The following is an 18,374-nucleotide window of genomic DNA, read 5'->3' as shown; positions in this document are numbered from 1 at the left end:
CTCATTCTCTCTGTGTTCTGATTCAGTGTTCTGATTTGCTAATCAGGAATGTCTGTGGATCAATTTGGAATGATGGAGGTCTTTTGAATGTGCATTGTGGTGAATGGCTGGACAGTTCTTAGATCAGTGCCAAATGTGGAAAACTTGTGTGTAAGTGATGTGTAGATCCGAGGCTCCAACAGAGCCATTGAAACAAATGTGGACAAAACCATTGATTCCTGCTGAACAACTTTCCCCCACCACCTAACTCAAACTCTTTCCCCCCACTGCCATTCAAAAACTCCATAACAACTGTCTCCTCACTTCTGCACCTTCACCCACATTCTCAATCTCCAGCCACACCAATTTATTAATTAAAATGGGTCACAGTGATAAAAAGTTTGGGAAGCATTGGTTCAAATAAATAAATAAAAACTGTCCTCACTTCTTGAAAGTTTTGTAGCATACAGACACAGATTTAAGGTCAAGATTAGAGTGGTGCTGGCAAAGCAGAGCAGGTCAGGCAGTATCCGAGGAGCAGTCCTCACTTTCACCACAGATTCAAGGTGACTGGTGAAAAAAACAATTTAAAGAAACAAGTAGTTTGAATTTGAAGCAGAAGTCAAAGTTGTTGATGTAATGGAAAGTGCTAGCACAACTATGTGGTAGGAAATTCAACTCAGGGTCAAATATTAAAAAATGCTTGTGGAGAGGCCAGTTTAGATTCAGACAGTTGCTGCCGAGAGGATTGGAGTTGGGAGTGTGCAGCAGAAGTTGTGATGGGCTAAAAAAACCAATCACTTCTGTTTTGCCAACATTTAATGGGAGGAAATTTCTCCTTATCCAGTCATGGATATTGGAGAAGCAGGTGGGCAAGTTAGAAAAAGGGGAAGGATCGTGACAAGTGGAGTTGGATGTTTACAGTATACATCTGGAAACGGATTCAGAGGGATTTCAAAGGGATCAGCTATCGGGGTAAATAGTAAAAATGATTGAATCTCTTCAGAACAGAATGGGTTTGCTTGTTTTTTAAGTAATAAAAGAATTTGCCTGAAACAGCGCATTAAAAGTAACAGAATCGAACTAGCGTTTAATATCGATCCAAAAGCAGAACCTTTCAGGTGTTCCATCTGTCATCTTTATTTGGCTGAGATACTTACTCACATTAGTGCACTCCTGAAGGGAGTTAACATTCTGAGATAGAAATATAAAGAGCTGCGGAAGAAAACAAGCTGGCAGAAGCGAAGAAGGAATGTTGACAAAGGTCAAACAACTCTTAATTCTTAATTCTTTTCTCTGGAAAATGACAGCCAATCATTTCTCTGGTTAGGAAATGTGTAGTTGCCTCTATCTGTTTAATAAAGGGTGAAATCTCATTCTAGCTGAAAGCCTGGGTGTTCACTGTCATTAGGAAAAAAAAACAGTTTGCTTTGAAACAAACCTACTGAAATTAAGAATTTCTGCAAATTTTTTACAATTTGTGATATGAATGCATTGCCTCCTGCTGTGGATTTGGACAACATTGAGCTGAATCTTACTTTTCTTGTCAGTTTAGTTGAGTTTCATGAAAGTTTCTCTCTGCACCCAGACAAACATTGTCAGTCTGGAGCTGCTCTGACATTTTGCCACAGACATGGGAAAAGCAGTACTGGACTTTCTGGGCAAAGTCTTGGTGGTCCTGCTGGATGGGTTGATAGAGATGAGGGAATGTCTTTTTCCCACAGGATTGGCAGTAGGAGACATGATGCTAGATCATGCCATCTGATCTGAGGTAGTCACCTGGGTCACTGCATTCTCAGCTGTTTGGAGGAGCATACAGCAATTGTGTAAAGAGATGGACCTTCTCCATTTTAGTAGCATATGAGGCACTATCCTCTCTTCAATATCTAAAATACTACGATATTCACCTTCCACCAAGGCACATGCATTACCACACTCATTTTTCCTGCAACACCTTCCCTCAGTCACTCTTGTTCACTCCCTACATCACTGCACACTTCTGCATTTAGGATACCTTTTCACCTGCATCAAAGTAACAGCTGTGCTATGCTTTTTCACTCCCCCTAATATCTGCCCCTTCCTTGTTCCAGAAGGAAAGCAAGCCACAATATGGCAGGAAGAGTCATGATGGGTGGTGGGCTGCCTGACATTTGGTTTCTCACCCCTAATGAAATGATATCTGCCACCTCCAGCAGCTGACCAACTGTGTCCAAGCCCCTGGACCAGTTTTGGAGGCTGCCCTTGATTTACTGGGCTGGGACTCTATGACTGAAGGCTGTCTCTATTGACTTGACTATGCAACAGTGAGCAATAGTGAGCAATAGTAAGCAATAGTAAATGATAGTAAGCAATAGTAAGTCTCTTACCTGATACTAAGGGACAAAGCAAGGCAAGGGTGAAGCACTGTGAGCATCTAGGTAGGTTCAAAATGAATGAGCACTGAAAGAGAATGTGAGCAGCCTAGTCCAGAGCATGAGCCCTGTCTATGAATTGGAAGGGATTAGAGGGATATGGGCCAAATGCTGGCAAATGGGACTACATTTCTATTGGATATCTGGTCAGCATGGATGAGTTGGACCGAAGGACTGTTTTTGTGCTCTATGTCTGAATAACTCTATGTCCCTGAGCACAAAGTGTATGTGCTGAAGCATTACATAATAGTTGCCAGTGCAACCCATACTGAAAATGTTTACGAGATATGCTATAAGGATATTTAGAGGGTAATATTTTACAGATGCCAATGCCTGTGGACCTGGAATGCATGTGGTTAAAGCCCCTTGGGATGTGCTCTGAGATGTTGGTGCTTAGTGTCCAACATAGAGGTCTTTTGGAATAGGTGGTGAGTTGAAGTCAACAAGTATTCTCTCTGACCTCCTTGTAGGGAGTTCTCAGCATTCAGTTTATTTGCAGTAGGTGGTACAATATAAAGTTGCAGATTAATCAGGTGAGATGTGCTGTTAATAATGTTATTAACAAGCAGCAATCTTCTTTAATCGGCAATACTCCTCTATGTAGCAAAAATCTTGCCTCGATGTCCAAAACTTAGTTAAACGATGCAATGTGTAGTTTCCAATGTTGAGATAGACCTTATTGGTCATCTCATGTGAGTCTATCCTATACTCACCACAGCCTTTATCCTTCAGGTCTTCATAAGATTCCACATTTTTGTTTGTTTTAGACATACGAGCACATCAGTTTGGAGCAGGAGTAGGATATTTAGTCTTTGAGCCGGCTCAGCTATTTGATAAGATCATGACTGATCTGTTTGTGACCTCAGTTTTCCTGTCTACCTCATACACCCTTTGACTGCCTTGTCAGTCAAAGATTGATATAATTCATGCTTCGAAATAGTCAGTGATACTGGCTCCGCTGTGGAATATAATTTCAAAGAATTATGACATGCTGAGAGGAAATCATTTCTCCTCATTCATGTCTTAAAATGGCAGAGCCTTTAAAACAAATGCCCTCTAGATTGGCTGTCAATGATGATCACAAATGTGAAAACATTCTGTGTCCAACAACAATACCACTAAACTCTTTGATTGTGCTGAGTTAAGACAGGTTGGGAAAAACAAATAAAGCATGATTCCAATGCCTGATTCCCATTCAATGATGTACTGCAATGTTTGTTTAATGGGAACAGATAGGATCAACATTGGTTATGGGGTCCATTGTGGTTCCATCACATCTAACATGGAGAATAACTATTTGGGCAAAGTACTGGAAAAATATTCATGCATGTAGAGTATATAACAACAAAGATCAACAATTTTGTAGAGGAGGGTAGAACAGCTTCAAAAATTAATAACAAAAGTCATTAGAGAAAACAGTAGATCAATAGTCTTTGTGAAATCAGATTCTGTAGGTCTGGTGCTTTATGCACATGTGACTTATTTAGTGACTTATGGCCTGTAGAAATAGTTATTGCACTTTAAATGTGCTGACTGTGTCACAACACTCCATCTTGAAATACATTGAAAATTATCTCAGACTTTGCCATTGAAAACAAAACTATTTTAAAAGTGTCACAATTTATCTGCTGTACCTGTTGGTGCACATGATTGCCATTTCAAGGACTTATTACATAATCTTAACACAAAACTGGAATTATAGCTGTAAAAATCAGTATGTGTCTAAATGACCAGCTCATTAAAATCCACTGGGTGGCAGTGCAGAATAAATATTTGTACAGAGTAGATCCACCCATATTATCAGGAAATATGCTGTGAATGTCTCTCAGTGTCCTCTAATGCAGGACGATGTCAACCAACTAGCTAACAAAGCCAAAATGTTATAGATTCTGTCTCCTCACCTCATCTCTCCAAAACTGACCAAACTGATCAGAATTTTCTTATCCTCCATGCTAACATACCACATTTCCAATGCAGTTCTGAGGAAAGGCCAAAGACCTGAAACATTAACTCGCTTTCTGTTATTATGACCAGACCCCAGGCGAAGTTCCTCACCTCATTATAGTTCCAGATAGGATACTCAAAACTGGCTTCCTTTCTTTATTCACCTATCCCCTTGGTAGCTTGCAACAATTTAAAAATGATGTCTTCCCTTCCTCCTAGACCCAAATGAACTAAAGTATTTAAAGCAACAAATTTTTACAGGGTTTCTTGCCAAAATGAATGTATTTATTAATCATTGCAAGGGAGAAGAAATACTAATGCAACACACATACACACAGATTATAAATAAGAGGTAAGTCAGTACTGTATATGAATCAATCTCTGAATCATTTGTGAAGATCAGGCAGTTGAAAGTTGCACCCAGCCAGTGGAGGTTACTGGTAGTGTTTGACATTGATGGTTAACATAAAACAAAGGAGCAGATATTAGGCAATTCAGCCCATTAAGTCTGCTCCACCATTCAATCATGGCTGATAAATTTCTCAACCCCATTCTCCTGCTTTCTCCCCGTAACCCTTGATCTCCCTGACATTCAAGGATCTATCTACCTCAGTCTTAAATATACTCAATGACCTGGCCTTCACAGCCTTCTGTGGTGGTGAATTCCATAGATTGACTACTTCCTGGCTGAAGAAGATTCTTCTTATCTCCATTCTGAAAGGTCTTCCCTTTACTCTATGGGATATGCCCTTGGGTCCTAGTCCTACCTACCAATGGAAATATCTTCCCAACATCTCAGGCCATTCAGTATTCTGTATGTTTCAATTAGATCCCCATCATTCTTCTAAACTCTATCGAATTGAACAATTAGTTTCAAAATCCTTAGCTTTGGAGATTGATTGTGATTCTTTAGTTCTGATTCCTTTATTAAATGTTTTGCAGCCTTCAGAGAAAGAAAAAGCTTTACCTGCAACACAGGGGTGAGTAAGGGATAGTTCATTAACTGTGACCTTCACAGTACACTTAAACCCAGGCTGGTACACACAGAAATGTTCAGTTCTACTCGTACACTCCAGTAGAGTTGAAACTGACGCTTGTGTATTCTTCAAAGGGAAAATCAGAAACTATGCCTGTAGTTTAGGACCTAATTGGCAGAAGGTGACTCTGTAAAACATTTATTTGTAGACATTAGAGATCACAGTCCAATCTGTTTTGTTTTGCCTCCCCCTCCATCCCCCACAATCACCACCATCATCTGTTGTTTGATGTTCCCTTATCATCCTTAGGTGTGATATTCTGTAGGCTTGTTTTTCTCTCTTCAGTCAGCCACTTAATTTACATTTGCGTCAGCCTTCTTTTAAAACTTTAAAATGTCCACATTACTTATGCATTGTGATCATGTCTCCACAATTGCTACCAGACCTGCTGAGCCTTTCAAAAATGTTTTGTGTTTTGTTCATAATTTCACAATCTGCAGTTTGTGCATTTGTTAATTACTTCCTGCCCTGCCCTGCATATCATTTATCCTTCTGCTGGACATTTGGGCCAACCACCTCTCCCATCCACCTGGAGATGAAGCTTTAGGTCTTTCCACCCTCATCCTACTTTTTGATATACATCCCCTAACTTCTCTCATCTTCCTCAAATATTCTTTACTCATCCATCTCCTCTCCCTACTCTTCTGTCTCTTCCCCTTTGTTTGGTCTCTTTATTTGAAAAAATAAATAATTGTGTTAAAAGCAGTTTAGAAAAGTTTTTTTTTAAATCTACGCTTGGGATGAGTGGGTTTATCTTTGGTAGAAAGGCTGAACAGATTAGGTCTCTATTGGAGTACAGAAAAAGTGAGTGGTGACCTTATTGAAATGTAAAAGGTGTTGAGGGGACTTGACCCAGTGGATTCTGAGAGGGTTTTTCCCATTCTAAGAGAGACTAGAATTGAAGACACGGTTTAAGAATGCGAGGTCACTACTTTTAATTAGTGTTTTTTTTTATAAGAGTGTTACTAATCTGTGGAATTGTTTTTACCCAGAGCAGAGTGGAAGCTGAATCACTGAATTTATTCGAAGCTGAGTTTGATGTTTGAGGGACAAAGGAATCAAGTTTTATAAGGGTCAGACAGGAAGGTGGGAGCTGAGGCCATGACCAGATCAGCCATGATCTTGTTGAATGGCAGATAAGGCGCAAAGAGTTGAATAGTAAACTGCTGTTCCTAAGTCCTATGTTCCTATGTTTTCTCTTTTCCATTCACCTTACCCCTCACTTTCACATTTTCTGGTTCCCTTGCTCGTTCTCTGTTTCCTTTCTAAACCACGTTTTCCTTCTTCTTCACACAGCACTTATCCTTCCTCCTTTCCACTCCCCAAGAAATGTAAGAAAGGCACCAGTGTTATGATGTATCCAGCCTGCTCTGCTATTCAATCAAGTCATGGTTGATCTGGATATAGCCTTAACTCCACTTTTCTGCTTGCCTCCTCCTATAACCACCAACATTCTTTTCAATCAAAAACCCATTTAATTTAGTCTTGGTTAGCTCCAAGTACACAGCCTCCACTGAATACTTCTTCCTGAGTTCTCTTCCTGGAAGCAGGTCCAATCCACAGTGACATTATGGGTAGGGCAAGCAGCTTGGTCTGGAATCCACCCCAACTACTACAAGGATTGAACTATATGTTGTTGGCACCAAACTGGTCAATATTGGCATCTGACTGACAAAATCAATGGCCCCCACAATAAGTCCAAGTTGCTGCAGCAATATGTAAGAAAATGAAAGTAGAAGCTCCAATATTCTTACCATCAAATGGCTGCCCAGGAATCTCTCTGGTTATTACCACCTACCATTGACGTGTATTGGAAGGAATTGTGGGGTGATACCTATTTGACCATGTTCGAAGCAGACTTCCTTAGTTGAAGAGTGTGGTGCTGGAAAAGTACAGCCGGTCAGGCAGCATTCGAGGAGCAGGAGAATCGATGTTTTAAGCATAAGCTCCTTAACAGGATGAAGAGCTTATGCTCAAAATGCCAATTCTCCTGCTCCTTAGATGCTGCCTGACTGGTTGTGCTTTTCCAGCATCATGCTCTTCAATTCTGATCTCCAGCATCTGTAGTCCTCACTTTATCCTAGACTTCCTTTGTCATCAAGTTCTTATATGAGACTTGAAACTTAGGATGGTAGGACTTAACTGCAACTAAGAAACTACGCTTTGTCTCTGGATGAATTCACAGACTCATTCACATCAGGTCTGGCACACAATTCTAGTAAAGACAATTTGCATAATAAGATTGTTTTAACATATGCACCTTGAATAACAAAGACAGGCACCAAACAGGAGGACTCCAAAGAAGATTTTATATTGGACTTGAAACATTAACTCTGTTTCTCTCTCCACAGATGCTGCCAGACCTGCTGAGTTTCTCCAGCAGTTTCTGTTTTTATTTCAGAGCTCCAGCATCTGCAGTATTTTGCTTTTATTACAAGAGGAGGATTTCCACTGGAGAAATGTATTGGAATTCAGTTTGGTTTTCAGTACAAGGTAAGTAGCACATACAGATCTCACCCAGTCAGGATTTCTGCCTTCCTAACTGCACTTGGGAATGTGGATCAGAGTATAAACAGTGCAACTCTTTAGGGCTCATTCATGAAAGTGCAAACATTTAGCTCGTGGGACACTGCTCAATTAGAGTGCTTGCAGAGTGTTTTAGGCATTTCTGGGGACTGAATACAGAGTTGGAATGTTTTTCCACTTTTCTGCTCAAGAAGTCTCCCACAGATTTTGTTTCACTCTGGGAAGGCTTTTTTTTATTATTTCAATTGAATTATTGAGCTCAGGTTTAAGGGTTGCATGTGGATTTCCCAATAGAATTTCAATTTCTCATGATCTAGATGCTACATGAATCGAGCAGCAAATGTTTGCAAAATAGGCTAGATAAATCAGGCATTCCCAGAAGATAGTCATCTCCTGCTATCCTTATGTTTATTATATTTGTTGAGTATATAATGCTGCAGTTAGTACCTTATACTCCACAGGTTTAAGTCCAATGCCAACAGTCCAGTGCAAGTGCAAGTTTGACATGAATTACTCATCTATTTCTTAGAGTTTACTATACTTAACTTTGAAATACCCTATGGTATGACCTCTAAGAAAATATGATAATTCATGTAAAATGTGACCATAATAAGCAAATACCATGGTATTAGTAAGAAATTTAAAATGCAACTGTTGCTTAGTGTCATAGAGTCATAGAGATGTACAGCATGGAAACAGACCCTTCAGTCCAACTCGTCCATGCCGACCAGATATCCCAACTCGATCTAGTCCCACCTGCCAGCACCTGGCCCATATCCCTCCAAACCCATTCTATTCATGTGCCCATCCAATTGCCTTTTAAATGTTGCAATTGTACCAGCCTCCACCACTTCCTCTGGCAGCTCATTCCATACACGTACCACCCTCTGCGTGAAAAAATTGCCCCTTAGGTCCCTTTTATATCTTTCCCCTCTTACCCTAAACCTATGCCTTCTAGTTGTGGGCTCGCCCACCCCAGGGAAAAGACTTTGTCAATTTATCCTATTCATGCCCCTCATAATTTTGTAAACCTCTATAAGGTCACTCCTCAGCCTCCGACGCTCCAGGGAAAACAGCCCCAGCCTGTTCAGCCTCTCCCCATAGCTCAAATCCTCCAACCCTGGCAACATCCTTGTAAATCTTTTCTGAACCCTTTCAAGTTTCACAACATCTTTCCGATAGGAAGGAGACCAGAACTGCACATAATATTCCAACAGTGGCCTAACCAATGTCCTGTACAGCCGCAACATGACCTCCCCACTCCTGCACTCAGTACTCTGATCAATAAAATAAAGCGTACCAAACACCTTCTTCACTATCCTATCTACCTGTTACTCCACTTTCAAGGAGCTTATAAACCTGCACTCCAAGGTCTCTTTGTTCAGCAACACTCCCGAGGACTTTACCATTAAGTGTATAAGTCCTGCTAAGATCTGCTTTCCCAAAGTGCAGCATCTCGCATTTATCTGAATTAAACTTCATCTGTCACTTCTCAGTCCATTGGCCCATCTAGTCAAGATCCTGTGTAATCTGAGGTAACCTTCTTTGCTGTCCCCTACACCTCCAATTTTGGTGTTGTCTGCAAACTTACTAACTCTACCTCTTATGCTCGCATTCAAATTATTTATGTAAATGACAAAAAGTAGAGGACCCAGCATCGATCCTTGTGACACTCCACTGGTCACAGGCCTCCAGTCTGAAAAACAACGCTCCACCACCACCCTCTGTCTTCTACCTTTGAGCCAGTTCTGTATCCAAATGGCTAGTTCTCCCTTTATTCCGTGAGATCTAACCTCGCTAACCAGTCTCCAATGGGGAACCTTGTTGAAAGCCTTACTGAAGTCCATATAGACCACATCTAACACTCTGCCCTCATCAATCCTCTTTGTTACTTCTTCAAAAGACTCAATCAAGTTTGTGAGACATGATTTCCCACTCACAAAGCCATGTTGACTATTCCTAATCAGTCCTTGTCTTTCCAAATACATATACATCCTTTCCCTCAGGATTCCCTCCAACAACTTGCCATCACCAATGTCAGGCTCACTGGTCTATAGTTCCCTGGCTTGTCCTTACCACCCTTCTTAAACAGTGGCACCACGTTAGCCAACCTCCAGTCTTCCGGCACCTCACCTGTGACTATCGATGATACAAATATCTCAGCAAGAGGCCCAGCAATCACTTCTCTAGTTTCCCAGAGTTCTAGGGTACACCAGATTGGATCCTGGGTATTTATCCACCATAATGCATTTCAAGACATCCAGCCCTTCTCCTCTGTAATCTGTGCATTTTGCAAGGTGTCACCATCTATTTCGCTACTTTCTATATCTTCCATGTCCTTTTCCACAGTAAGTACTGATGCAAAGTACTCATTTAGTATCTCCCCCATTTTCTGCGGCTCCACACAAATGCTGCCTTGATGATCTTTGAGGGGCCCTATTCTCTCCCTAGTTATCCTTTTGTCCTTACTGTATTTGTAAAAACCCTTTGGATTCTCCTTAACTCTATTTGCCAATGCTATTTCATGTCCCCTTTTTGCCCTCCTGATTTCCCTCTTAAGAATACTCCTACTGCCTTCATACTCTTCTAAGGATTCACTTGATCTATCCTGTCTATACCTTACATATGCTTCCTTCTTTTTCTTAACCAAACCCTCAATTTCTTTAGTCATCCAGCATTCCCTATACATACCAGCCTTTCCTTTCACCCTAACAGGAATATACTTTCTCTGGATTCTTGTTATCTCATTTCTGAAGACTTCCCATTTTCCAGCCATCCCTTTACCTGCGAACATCTCCCCCCAATCAGCTTTTGAAAGTTCTTGCCTAATACCGTCAAAATTGGCCTTTGTCCAATTTACAAATTCAACTTTTAGATCTGGTCTATCCTTTTCCATCACTATTTTGAATCTAATAGAATTATGTTCGCTGGCCCCAAAGTGCTCCCTCACTGACACCTCAGTCACCTGCCCTGCCTTATTTCCCAAGAGTAAGTCAAGTTTTGCACCTTCTCTAGTAGGTACATCCACATACTGAATCAGAAAATTTTCTTGTACACACTAACCAATTCCTCTCCATCTAAACCTTTAACACTACGGCAGTCCCAGTCTATGTTCAGAAAGTTAAAATCCCCTACCATAACCACCCTATTATTCTTATAGATAGCTGAGATCTCCTTACAAGTTTGTTTCTTAATTCCCCTCTGACTATTAGGGGGTCTATAATACAATCCCAATAAGGTTATCATCCCTTTCTTATTTCTCAGCTCCACCCAAATAACTTCCCTGGATGTATTTCCAGGAATATCCTCCCTCAGCACAGCTGTAATGCTATCGCTTATCAAAATAGTGAACAGAATAAGTTAAATTTTCAGGCACACTTCAAAGTAATTCTAGATTTTGATGACAGTAGATCATACTGGTGTTTCACTGTGACAATAGGGAACTGAAATCACCTAGATGGTTTCCAAGTTATTACAGTTGCAACTAATTGGGCGTGTCACTTGTCAATGACAAGTGTAACGAAAAGAAGTAGATTCCTGAGGCAGCCTGTTTATTCTTGAATGAATAATTTCAAAGTATAGTTAAGGGATTTCAGTTAGTGTTCAGACAGAGATTAAGCATTTTGTGACTGGGTGCATTGAATTCCATTGATCAGGGAGGTGCATTCCATTGCTCTTTGTAGGCTAAACAATAAGTGAGCTGCACTCAAACATTCCTTGGCCCTGATTTTATTAAAGGAATGTTCTTCTATCCATCCATTCACATGGTGAGTGAATTGAGACCATGAAAAGCCTTCACTATCATTGTCATTACATTACAAAGTCTATTTTATGACCAATAATAAACAACAAGCTACTTTAATTTGAGAATTTAGTTCACATTTGCTTTTCAAATTACACCATTAAAAAAAGGTCGATTGAACAGAAAAGTCCGTCAGCAATGAATTTCTAAAGGGTAAATATGCAAGACATGGCTTCATCCCTTAATTTCCAACACAGGTTTAACCTATTTGTGGATCTACAGCTATAATGCCACTCATTTATTCATTGTGTAACTTCTTTAAAGTTATGGTTAAAATAATTAATTTAATTTTATTTTATTTGTCATGACTCTGGCCTTATCTGCAAACCTTTCATGTGTTTCACTCTTAGTGCAGAGTCTTCATTCATTGTGCTTCAGCAAATTAGAAACATAGGAACAGGAATAGGCCATTCAGCCCCTCAAGTCTGTTCCACCTGAATTGAGATCATGGCTGATCATGGCATCCTGGAGTCTTCTAACTTTTTCTACTTTAAAAAAAACTCTTGAAAACCAATCTTTTCAATAACCTTCCATTTAATATCCAACAATTACTTTCAAACTCAGCTAGACACTTCACGCTAGGCCTCAACCACCTCAAGCAAAGGTCTAGACAAATGGGGGAAGGCAAGGTCAAGGGAGAAAGACTACCCAGTGAATATTAGAGCTTTCCTCCAACAAACATGCGACTGGCTGTTGGAAAATTCTGCCCTGTATTATGAAATGGAAATAGAAATACTTGAGAGAGTGGTGGAGATGATTTAAAAGGATGATATCAGAAATGCATTGGTATACATATCAGGAAAAGAATGATAGATTGAGTCGCTTTTCTTTTGCAAACCAAGAAAGAGGCATTACTTAATGGAGCTCTTGAAAACTATGGAAGGTGTTGGTAGAGTGAATACAAACCAAATATTTCATTTTATGGGACGAACAGAACTAGAGTCTGCAATGCAAGGTCGTAATCAAGAAACCCAATAGGGAATTCAGAAGAAAGGTTTTCACCCAAAAGATGGTAAAAATATGGAACTCACCACCACAATGAGTGGTTGAAGCAAATAGTATTGGTACATCAATAGAGAAACTAGACAAGTATATAAGGGAGAAAGGAATACATGATTACAGTGTTCAATGCAGATGAGAAAGGATGGAAGGAGGCTTAAGTGCAACATGAACACTGGCATTGCCTGGTTGGGCTGAATGGCCTGTCTTACTGCTGTACGTCCCATTTAATATTATGTAATTATTGAAAAATGAGTTTGCCAATCATAGAGAAAATTATATCCAAGCTTAATGTTGTTCCTAGATAATGTCTGCACCACTTTCAAGCAGTGGTAGTAACTGACTAATAAAACATAATGAAATATGGCACACTTCTGCACCTTTGTAGCGGAGGGGTGCTGTGACCAGTTGCATTGTCATATGCCCGTAATCATCTTAAGGAAAAGAACATGCTGGGCAGTAGAAGGTAGAAAATGAAACTTCATGTCCAGCAACCAACTTTCTCCAGTGTTTGTTATATACATCTATCAGATTAATACAATCTTAATGTCCATTTAACCCTGTCTACCACATGGTGGTGTTTTTATGCAGAATGAATGTGACATAATGCTCTCACAATAAACTGATCCATGCTGACCTGATTCACTGTGTTTAACTGCTATTCATTATACAAAGGGAATGCATTTTTCAATGACTGTTTAATGCAAAGGTATTGAATCTCTTAAAAATTACGGACACTTGCGAACATGTAAACATAGAATTAGGAGCAGGAATAGGCTATTTGGTGTTCAATATGGTTATGACTGATCTTATTATTCTACTCTGATAACCTTTCAATCCGTTGTTTATCAACGATCTATTAACATCTGCCTTAAAAATATTCAAACACTTTGCTTCTACTGCTTTTTTAGAAAGTGTGGTTCCAAAGACTCATATCCTTTGTGAGAGAAAAAAAACTCCTTTATCCCTATCTTTGAGACTCTACTCACTGGAGTTTAGATGAATGAGAAGTGATCTTATTGAAACATAAAGGATTCTTAAGGGGCTTGACAGGGTAAATACTGAGAGGATGTTTCCCCTTGTGGGAAAGTCTAGGGCTAGTAGACATAATCTCAGAATAAAGGGGTGGCAATTTAAGACTGGGATGAAGAGGAATTTCTTCTCTCAGAGCATTGAGAGTCTTTGGAACTACTTGCCACAAAGAACTGTGGGGGCAGAGTCCTTCTGTATATTTTAGGCTGAGATAGGTAATTTCTTGATCAATCAGGGAATCAAGAGTAAGAGTGAAAACACAGGATAGTCTACGTGAAAAATGTCAGAGCAGCCATGAACCTATTGAGCAGCAGAGCACGCTTGAAGGGCCGAATGGCCAACTCCTGTTGCTCTTTCTTATGATCTTAAATGAGCAACCCCTTATTTTTCAACAATGACCTTATTTCTCGATTTTCCTACTAGAGGGAATGTCCTTTCTGCAAGTACCCTGTAATATGCAGAAATCATGCATCGAGCCTTTCAGGGAGAATAAGATGATATTTACATCAGTTCAGTAATAAAAATGATATATGTACAGTATTTGTGATAAATAGCTGTTACAAAACCTTAGATGCACATCATATGGAATTCATGTCGGCCATGCCATTTATGAATTGCAGCAACTTCTTTCCTACAAATCGCTATCATTGAACAACAAAATTCAAGCAGTTGTGCACTGGTGCCTAGCAGCAAGCAGCCAGCTGTAGCCATGGCAACTTTAACTGGAGAACATCCACTGAGGTTTCTGCATAAACCAAGATAAAACTGGCTCTAAGGCAGTTTTCAGTGTCCAAAACTGCTGCAACCATTATATAAACCATGAGCAAGAAAAACATGACAGGTGAAAACATTTACTAAAAACAATAAAACCGCACCTCGAGCAGCCAAAATGTTGAAGAGGAAATCATTGAATATGATATTTTCTCTTTTTAACTTTTCCCCTTTATTATTTTCCTCTTTTGTTTGTATTGACTTTTTGAAGTAGGGTCTCAAACGTGTTTTAGCCCTCTGACACCTCGCTTAAGTGATCATTGTCAATATATGAACCCAGAGGGTAAGAATCAACAGGCTATTCTACTGAAGGAGCATTACAGCCTAATTCCTTCTGAAAATCACTCACAAGCACTTTGCAGTAAGGCTTACTGAATGACCATCAAGAAAATTGCGAAGAGCAGGATTTCGACTTAGGACAATTGAAGGTGCTATGATATTCTATTAAATTAAGAAAAAGACCCGCATAATGCACTTCTGACATTTCTACTCATGACTTATGCAGTCTTCACTAGTACAGTGAATACTATATTCAACAATTTCTTGTATTATCAATTCTGAATAAGAGTAATTTCTGCTTGGCAAGGAACTGTTTTGCTTTCCTCAGGATTTATTTTGTGGATCAACAATATAGTGAGAAAGTTGTTAGCACTCAATTAAAAATTACAGGAGGGATTTAATATTGAAATGTACTGCAGGTCAGGTCTGAAAAAGAAAGATAATTACTGGTTACAGCAGGGCACATCTCAAATGGTAACTTATATTTCATACGTAAACACTGACTGGCTAACCTGCTGTATTCCCTGCATTTCTTGTTTTTATGTAAGAAGAGAAACTAATTACATTTCTAAAGCAGTAGTCATCGAATCAATCCAAATTTTCTTTCAACCTTAGGTTTTCCACTGGATGAACAAGCAGCTTGTAAAAAAAACTAGAAGTATATGCCTAGAACACTGATGTTCGCTCTAAAGCATACCTTGCCTTTTTTAAAACTACTGACAATAGCCATATAGATATCTAATCATCTACCCATTTACCTGTAGTTTCAATCATCTGATTGAGAACACCATAATATTAGATGAAGATGTCACTGGTTGATGACAAGTAACAAAAAAAGGTCTTCTAGTCTGCTCGTGCCATTCAGAACCTCAGGAAAGCTCAAAGTGTTTACAGTATTTTTTTTAACTCTGTCAATTGAAGTGTAGTCACAATTTCAGTGAAATGATCATTTTTCTTTAGCGTTGTTGGTTGAGATATAAACATTGGTTTAGATCATTCTTTTGCTGTTCTTCAATTAATTCCATAGTAACTTTCACATCTACCTGAGAGAACAGATGGAACTCAAAGAACAAAGAACATGATATCAAAGAACAGGCCCTTCAACCCCCATGAACCTGCGCCGATCCAGATCCTCTATCAAAACCCGTCACGTATTTTCTAAGGATCTGTATCCTTCTGTTTCCTGCCCTTCATGTATCTGTCTAGACACATCTTAAGTGACACTATCATGCCCACCTTTACTACCTCCACTGACAATACATTCCAGGCACCTAGCATCCTCTGCGTAAAGAACTTTCCACGCATATCTCACTTAAACTTTTCCCCTCTCACCTTGAACTCATGACCCTTAGTAATTGACTCCCCCACCCTGAGAAAAAGGTTCTTGCTGTCTACCCTGACTACACCTGTCAAGATTTTGTTGGCCTCAATCAGGTCTGCCCTCAACCTCTGTCTTTTTAATGAAAATAATCCTAATCTACTCAATTTCTCTTTATAGCTAGCACCCTCCATACCAAGCAACATCCTGGTGAACCTCCTCTGCACCATCTCCAAACCATCCATATCCTTTTGGTAATGTGGTGACCAGAAATGTATGCAGTATTCCAAATACACTTAATGGTAAGGCCCGAGGGAGTACTGATGGACAAAGAGACCTTGGAGTGCAGGTTCATAGCTCCTTGAAAGGATAATGAAGAAGGTGTTTGGAATGCTTTCCTTTATTAGTCAGAGTACTGAGTACAAGAGTTGGGAGGTCATGTTGTGGCTGTACAGGACATTGGTTAGGCCACTGTTGGAATACTGTGTGCAATTCTGGTCTCCTTCCTATTGGAAGGATGTTGTGAAAGTTGAAAGGGTTCAGAAAAGATTTAAAAGGATGTTGCCAGGGTTGGAGGATTTGAGCTATAGGGAGAGGTTGAATAGGCTGGGGTATGTTTTCACTGGAGTGTCGGAGGCTGAGGGGTGACCTTATAGAGGTTTATAAAATCATCAGTGGCATGGATAAGATAAATAGGCAAAGTCTCTTCCCTGGGGTCGAGGAGTTCAGAACTAGAGGGCATAGGTTTAGGGTGAGAGGGGAAAGATATAAAAGAAACCTACGGGGCAACCTTTTCACGCAGAAGGTGGTACGTGTATGAAATGAGCTGCCAGAGGAAGTGGTGGTTGTTTTCATTGGAGTGTCGGAGGCTGAGGGGTGACCTTATAGAGGTTTATAAAATCATCAGCGACATGGATAAGATAAATAGACAAAGTCTCTTCCCTGGAGTGGTGAGTGCAGAACTAGAGGGCAGAGGTTTAGGGTGAGAGGAGAAAGATATAAAAGAGACCTAAGGGGCAACCTATTCATGCAGAAGGTGGTATGTGTATGAAATGAGCTGCCAGAGGAAGTGGTGGAGGCTAGTACAATTGCAACATTAAAAGGCATTTAGATGTGTATATGAATAGGAAGGGTTTGGAGGGATATAAGCCGGATGCTGGCAGGTGGGACTAGATTGGATTGGGATATCTGGTCGGCATGGACAAGTTGGACCGACGGGTCTGTTTCCATGCTGTACATCTCTAAGACTCTATGTGGCCGAACCAAAGTCCTGTACAACTGTAACATGACCTGTCAACTCTTGTGCTCAATATCCTGTCCAATGAAGGAAAGCATGCTGTATGCCTTCTTGACCACTCTATCGACCAGCATGGCCAACTTCAGGGTACAATAGACCTGAACCGGGACATCAATTTTCTCCAGGGCTTTTCCATTTACCGTATAGTCCGCTTTTGAATTGGATCTTCCAAAATGCATCACCACACATTTGTCTGGAATCAACTCCATCTGCCATTTCTCTGCACAATCCCCATTCTATCTATATTCTCCTGCATCCTCTGACAGTCCCATTCACTATCTGCTCCTCCACCAATCTCAGTGTCATCTGCAAACGTGCTAATCAGACCACCGATACCTTCCTCCAGATCATTTATGTATATCACAAACAACAGTGGTCCAACATGGATCTCTGTGGAACATCACTGGTCAAGTTCTCCATTTTGAGAAACTCCCTTCCATTACTACCTTCTATCTCCTACTTCCCAGCCAGTTCCTCATCCATCTAGCTAATACACCCTGGACCCCACTTTCTCCATCAGCCTACCATGGGGAACCTTATCAAAACCTTATATGACATCTACAGCCCTTCCCTCTTCAATCAACTTTGTCACTTCCTCAAAGATTTCTATTAAGTTGATAAGACATGACCTTCCCTGCACAAAACTATGTTGCCTATCACTGATAACCCCATCTTCTTCCAAATGGGAATAGATCATATCCCTCAGTATTTCTCCACCAGCTTCCATACCACTGACATTAGGCTCACCAGTTTATAATTACCTGGATTATCCCTGCTACCCTTCTTAAACAAGCCAACAATATTGGTAATTCTCCAATCCTAATGGTCTTCACCCATGTTCAAAGATGTTACAAAGATATCTGTTCAGGTCCCAGCTATTCCCTCTCTCACTTCCCTCAGCAACCTGGGATATATCACATCCGGACCTGGGAACTTATCCAAATTAATACCTTTTAGAATACCCAACACTTCCTCCCTC

Source organism: Chiloscyllium plagiosum, chromosome 15 (assembly GCF_004010195.1).
Source record: "Chiloscyllium plagiosum isolate BGI_BamShark_2017 chromosome 15, ASM401019v2, whole genome shotgun sequence".
Taxonomy (NCBI): domain Eukaryota; kingdom Metazoa; phylum Chordata; class Chondrichthyes; order Orectolobiformes; family Hemiscylliidae; genus Chiloscyllium; species Chiloscyllium plagiosum.
Note: the sequence above shows the minus strand (reverse complement) of the source record.